A 7659-nucleotide genomic window follows, 5' to 3' on the forward strand; every position below is an offset into this window, starting at 1 on the left:
GTCGAACGCCGACGAAGGGAAATAACCCTGAAATCCGGATACGTTCGTGCTGCTGGTCGTGGTGAGAGGGATAACTCCCTTGGCAAACAGGACACAGTCGTGTGTCGATAAGCCAGCTGGAGGAGATGTCCTCCTGGGGCTAAAAGCAACAGTAACATCCACCCCTAGGGGTCAGCCACACTTAAGTGGCAATATACTACACTATATATATATATATATACATATATACATATATATATATACATACTTACATATATGCAAACACACACACATACACGCTCACGAACATACATATATGCACCAAAACATTAAACGCTCTTCGTAATATAATAGAATAAATATTTGATCAATGTCGTTGAAACCGTAATGAGGAGGATTAAGAGGATACAGATGACGTACGTGATAATTTTGATGAAGTTGATGATGATGATGATGATGATGATGATGATGACGATGATGATGATGATGATGACGATGATGATGATGATGATGATTTCGACGACTGTGATGATGATGACGAGGTGGAGGAGAAGGAGGGGAGGAGGGGATGAGAAAGAACGGGAGGAGAAGGAGGGGGAGGAGCGGAGGAGGGGAGGAGAAGAAGGGGATGATGATGATGATGATGATGATGATGATGATGATAATCATGATGCTAAGGAATATGATGATCCTGATGATGATGGTAGTTGTGCTGTTCTTATGACGGTGGTGTTGCCTGAGATTATGACGATGGTGGTAGTTTGTGGTGGCGGTAGTGGTCTTCGTGGTGGCGGTGGTTCTCATCGTCGTCGTCGTTGTGGTTAAATTTCCCTTGTGGCAGCTTCTAAGCAAACAACCAACCTGCCAGCCAGACGCCCGTCCGCCCATCCATCCACCCACCCATCCATCCATCCAGCCAGCCAGCCAGCCACAGCAAAAAAATATACTCTCGACCTTGCACATAACAATAAAGCGAATCTAAACACATCACAACTGATTAATCACAGTTCACAGGGAAGACAATCTATCAGAAACAGGAAAGGAAATAAAAGATGAAATATCGATAAGAAAATCAATAAATATGGATCAACAAGATACACCTCCCCAGGCTACGAATAAACAAATATCTTGTGGAAATAATAACTAGATTTCAAGCAAAGGCCTCCAAGAAATTCCTTTCCACAGAAACAAATCCGAACATCAATAGAATTAATGACCTAATTTATTCAGTATCCAGGTTAGTTATTGAAGGATATTGGATTCGATCCTAAAATTCGATCATTAGTCAAGCATAAAAATATGAAACAGTGGGAAGGAATATGTATTATACAGAATATGGAAGAACCTTTCGTTATTCAGTGAAATAGAAAGTGAGGTATATGAGATGAAGAAGAAACGAACTAAGCAACCGATCAACCAACTAAATATTTACAAATTTTCATATTCATAAAGAAAATTACAATACAAAATAAAGGCCAACACTAGTTGTGTAGAACAGCTATCTCATTTTCATTTTCCCCAAAGTTAAGCTGCATAAAATGTATGGAATATGTGAGCACTTATTTCATGAATTATTTAAGATAAATACTTGAAAATTTTGTTGAAAATAATAGATTTCAACATATGTATGACTGACACAGTAATATCAATAAAAGTCCGAATATATATTTAAAATATATAGCAGGAAAAACATACAGCACCAATCAGAGATCGGAATGGGTGAAACAGTTCATGAAAGAAAGAGAAAAAAATAGTGTTGAGTATGGTCCACCTTAACTATCGGGAATTTTAATAATTCAATAAAAACTTCCAATAACTGGAAAGATTCTGAACTTGATAAAGTTTACATTTTCTGGCTAAAATGCTTAACCAGTTTACGTGAAGCTTTAGAAACAACACTCAATGAATTATTGAATAGATTAGAATCAACATCTGACTGGTTAATAGAGAGAAAAACAACGTTATCTTATACACATCCCCACATCCGAGAGAAAAGAAAAAAACCCAGCTAAACATAAATCAATAGGCGTTTATCAGCATTGCACAAACTCCTGACATCTATGGTTGCCAATAGTTTGGCTACTCATCCGGAAAGCAGATGAGCGGAAACTCGTGCAGGAGATGGATGCATGGTTGTGAAGAAGGGGGCCAAAAAGGGTGTTGGAGATGAATTTGCAGTTATGAGGAAAGGACCAGAAAATGGTGGTGGAGATGGATACAATGTTTGGAAGAGAAGACCAGAAAAAGGAGTGTTAAACATTATCGTATGTTTGTGAAGAGAGTATTAGAATGGGGTGTCGGTGAGGGGTCTAAGGTGGTGAAGAGAAGAAGATCAGAAAGGGGTGTCTCGTAGATGGCTTTGTGGTTCTGAAAAACAGCAGTCTGTGAACAAATTGATTACAAACATCATATGATAAGCAATATCACTGATATCTGATACGCTATATATAAATATATTGGCCCCAGTGCTAAGAGAATGTATCAACCATGTCTTGTTGAAATGGAAAACGACAATATTACGGCAAGGCGAGATTAAAGAGAAAACAAGCTTTATCCCCACAAGAAGAGGAATTTTCATGGAGACCCCTTACCCTGTCTGCGTTTCTATTTAGTCCTGGCACCATGACAACATCTGCAAACGGAAACCATGAATAAATACAGATTCCGTTGATAATTTTCAAATCATTTCCTCTATATGGGTTATTTAAAACTATTGATATATCGCATCTGGGGAACATATTAAAATTTCATTTAAGTTCAGCTGTGAGATGTAAATAATTATGGATTACGACAAATGTATCAATACTATCCTAAGAGATAAACACATTGAAACTGAAAACATGAAGTTACATTTAGACATATTGAAATGTGAGAATTACATCCAAGTTACCCGAAAATGTACAGAGACGAAGATGAAAGGGAGAATGTACAACACAGAACTCAAGCAAAAAAGAAGAAACACGAAAGCAAAATAGGAAATGTATCACAGAACGTGATGTAAATAAATATCTGTAAACAATCTTGCTTTCTCAGTTGTACATTAAAGGTTTATCATAATGAATTAGAAGTTAAATGAGTTGATGAAACAAGATTGGAAAACGAGAAAATTACTCACTGCATCCAAATGCACCACCCAAAGTGTATCTAGATAGACTATACCAGAACAGCACGCATTGTTAAATATCGCAAATCATTGACGTTGGGTCTTGAATAAACTGTTAAAAGCAGTTAGAAAGAAACTAATAGGTTCAAGAAGAGAATATGAGAAGTCAAAACTGTTTCAACATGGAAAGATCAGTACTTGCACACACAAAGACACATACATTTATATTTACACACACACACACACACAGACACACACACACACACACACACACACACACATATATATATATATATATATATATATATATATATATATATATAGAGAGAGAGAGAGAGAGAGAGATACACACACACATATAGTCATTTGACTTCGACCATGCTGGAGCATTGCCTAGAAGGGTTTTAGTGGAACGAATCGACTCAAGGTCTTTTCTTAAGAGTAGTACTTTTTTTATCGGCCTCTTTGTCGAACTTCTAAAATTGCGGGAACGTAACCAGATCATCATTGATTGCGAAGCGGTGGTGGAGAGGCCAAACACATACACAAATACACCTCACGTATACATAGATATATATATGATAGATCGCTAGCCACTACACATTCTTTATTTTCTCTCCTTGTTCCTTTCTGTGGAAGAGCGTAGGCTCGAAACTTTAAAGACTTTTTCACTTCCCGAGCGCTATACTAATACATCTGTTTATTGTCTACATCACCTGTCTTCATCTTTTGTTTTTGTGAATTCCCCCCATATATATATATATATATATATATATATATATATATATATACATATTCAAGCTTATATATGTATGTGTGTGTGTGTGTGTGTGAGTTTATTGTATTATATGCATATATATGTACCAGGTGTGAACCACAGATCATGGACAAGGCAGCAGAAAGAGAGAGAGAGAGAGTGATGGGGGATGTCAGAAATAGAGAGTAGAAGTGCGCCATTCGTCAGGAATTGCAAAGAAGTACCACTTAATCCCAATAAATTAATATCAACAATCCCACCGATGGAACTTGTTTGGATTCACACAACTTGCTAATCCAAGCAGTATAGTGTTCCTCATATGAAACCTTACTGTCTTAGCGAATGAGTATATTGATATATGCGTCCCTAAGTGTTCTTAATAGGAAGAGATTTCCACGACAGAAATGTATTTGGGCCTAAGACCTGGTGGATCAGGTAGGGCAAAACAAAATCAAGAACAAAAACCTCAACTTCGGATCATTACTTGTTGTGTCTACGACCCCAAGCGAGGACGTAGGATCGCCCAAGATATATAGAGGTAGTCTAGCCGTGGTAGAAGTGTTGAGTGACTGTTGAGTAGCCGTCGTGTAGCTTTTGAATGTAGAGATCATCCGAAGGTGCTAGATAGCAGTAGCTTGAGACATAACATTACTAATGAGCCAATGCTGGATTCTATACATGGTAACGCAACCTACTAAAACTAGCCACAAAAAAGTCCACCCTCAAATCACATGGATTTCCCCATCTTATTACAAAGAGAAAATCTCATTGAATAACGCAGCCCTATATTTACTCGACTGTATTAAAAACATTTACAGCTGAAAATCGTTTGATCATAGGCTCTGCTAACGCAGTCAGATATGTCTTGAGGCTAAATAACAACAACAACAACGACGACCACGACAACATCAAATGTGTAAATTCCAATTAGAAGAAAACTTTGATAGATTTTAGTATATTGAAGCCTACAATTTTGACAAAGAAACAATTAATAAGGTTATTCATTTCTATCTTAAATATCGATAATTTAATCATGTTGTTGCAAAAAAATAAAATAAAATAAAAAACAAGCATCCATTCAGTTATATTTCAGATGATACGTACTGTAAATACTCCCAAGTGTTACTGGAAATAGCATTCATTTCGTAAATAGCCAAGATTTGCTGTCAAAAGAGACTCTTTCACTTGTCACTCACTTTAGACTAAATAAGTATGCATATACATTAGAAACATTCAATTAATAAATGAAGTTTTAAAAATAATACTAATAAAAAAGAAACACATACTAATAATAAGAACGAAAGAACGCAAAAACAAAAAAAAACATTGTCATTCTAACTGTTTCTGCTGTGTTAAACTGAACTTCTTCATTTCCATGTTAATTTTACTGATTGCTTCAGATTTCATCCACTTTATTTATAATTCCAAGTTATACGCTGTTAACTCTTTAATCCAAACTAAATCTCGTATCCCGTGTATGGAGATAGAACAGTAACAATTTTCTATGACTACTAATCAGTATAGTTCGGATTATGGAGAAGGAAAGAAAGCAAGACTGTGAGCATTCAATTACATAGATTTTTTTTCCTTTCTTTACATGTTTACGTTGATATCAGTTTGCTTTTAGAAATTCAACGAGAAAAAGAATACATTTTGAATATGATTTACATTAGTTTAGTAAAACACTGCAATGAAAAATGGTGGTGCGTATTCTGATTAATCCTCTCGTTATTCTACCAAACGTTGAATATTCTACCAAACGTTGTTAGTCTTCATGCAGAAGTCAGTCAGAATCAGCACCAAGCTTGTATGAGTAACAAACACTGTTGGTACTATCATTACTACACATGTTTCATTTGCTAATAGCAATTATAAAGTTGCATATGTTGGGTGAATATGTAAGACATTTTCTACTGAAAATTCTTCAGACAGAGAAGTAAAGACACAACATGGATTTTATCCTACCTACACACACACACACACACACACACACACACACACACACACACACACACACACACACACATATGAATGACATTACATCCTGAGGTGGATGCGAGAGGGTTTGTGGACAAAACTGCTTATGATCCCATGAAATGACTCTCATTTTCTGGGACAAATGAAAACCAGACCTGTTAAGGAAATCGCAGAAGCGGTTGATAAGTGTTCGAATTGGATCAGGTCAAGGAGGAATACAAGCGAATTTCAGAGGGCATAATTTACTCCCGTCTCCACTGATATCTTAGACTGAAGTGGTTGCAACACCCAACATATATTGGCTCAGGAACAAATTAACCATCCAAAAGAAGCACAGAGTGTGGAAACTGAAGTGTATCCGGAAGTCATCACTAGGATGCGGCCCGGTCCGCTTTGAGTGCATAGAGTCAAGGGGCGAAACACTTACACGAGTGTGGGTTACTATTCTTTGAAAACCAGCTCTTCAGCACTGTTTGTAGAGTTCTTTACTACCAAATAAGCTGCAGCGTTTCATCTAGATTTCAAAATATTGGTTTGAAATGTTGGTACAAGTCTAGGAATTTCGACGGAGAAGATGAAGTCGATTATATCAACCACAATTCTTGACCGGAACTTATTTTATCGACCCAGAAAGGATGAACGGCAAAGTGAACCTCGGTGGAATTTGAACTCAGAACATAATGACGGACGCAAATGCCACTAAGTATTTTTACTCTGGCGCAAACCATTCTGCGATCTCGCGGAGGCGTGATTTCAAAATATTTGTTCTAAAAGATATTATTGTTGATATTTATATTAAATGATATTGGTTTCACATTTTGGCACGGGGCCACCAATTTCGGAGAAGGGGAAAAGTCGATTACATCGATACGGTGATCAACCCAGTACTTATTTTATCGATCCTGAACGAATGAATAGCGAATTCGACCGCGGGAGTCAGTATGCAAAGACGGACGAAATCCTTCTGATCGTTTTCCCCAGCGTGTTACCGATTCTGCAAGCTCGCCGCCTTTCACATTAAAGTATGTTGCTATTTCCTGTTAATGTATATTATATAAGATCAGTTAGGACGGCTCTGTTGTTAACGAGATTATTACGCAGGCTGATTGTTAAATGTTTTCTACCCAGTTCGAAGTTCGCCGTAAAATTGGCCAGTTGCATTTGGTGCCTGTAAAATGTAAGTACAGTGGACTTTCACACAAACTCGCACATACACACAAACACACATAAACATATTGATAAACAAATACACACACACACAAATACACATACTCATGCACATACACACATCAATACACACATTTACTCTCATACATAACACATTCATACATATTACCGGATCAAAAGAGATTGAAAAATAATATCACGAGGAAATAAGTACTCTAGCCAATGGGAACACCTCATTTCGTTTAGTACGATGCCACAGCATGGCCGCCGTCCAATGACCGAGACCAATAAGACAATAATGTAAAAATAAAACTTCATCATTCGAAATTTCTTACATTCAGGAGAGATAAATGATGTCCAATGAAAGTCAAAGCTTGAAGGGCTCCTGTGAAACCCAGTTAATTTCCTTGTTTCTTTTCAGTGATATTCCCTTACCGTTTTAGATTCTTCTATTTCGGAAACTAAAGTGATCTGTATATCTTTTACCAGACTTCAGCCATCTCCATACTTTAAAATGCTTTCTTCATTTACATTACTTTATATCACCTTTCCCTTCCCCGCTAGTTTCATTCACTCTCTTTTTTTATTTTATTTCATTTTAGTTTTCTCTTCTCACCTTCTTTCTTTCTTTCTGTCTTTTTCTGTTTCTCTCTCTCTCTCTCTATCTCTCTCTCTC

Source organism: Octopus bimaculoides, chromosome 15, assembly GCF_001194135.2.
Source record: "Octopus bimaculoides isolate UCB-OBI-ISO-001 chromosome 15, ASM119413v2, whole genome shotgun sequence".
Classification (NCBI taxonomy): Eukaryota; Metazoa; Mollusca; class Cephalopoda; order Octopoda; family Octopodidae; genus Octopus; species Octopus bimaculoides.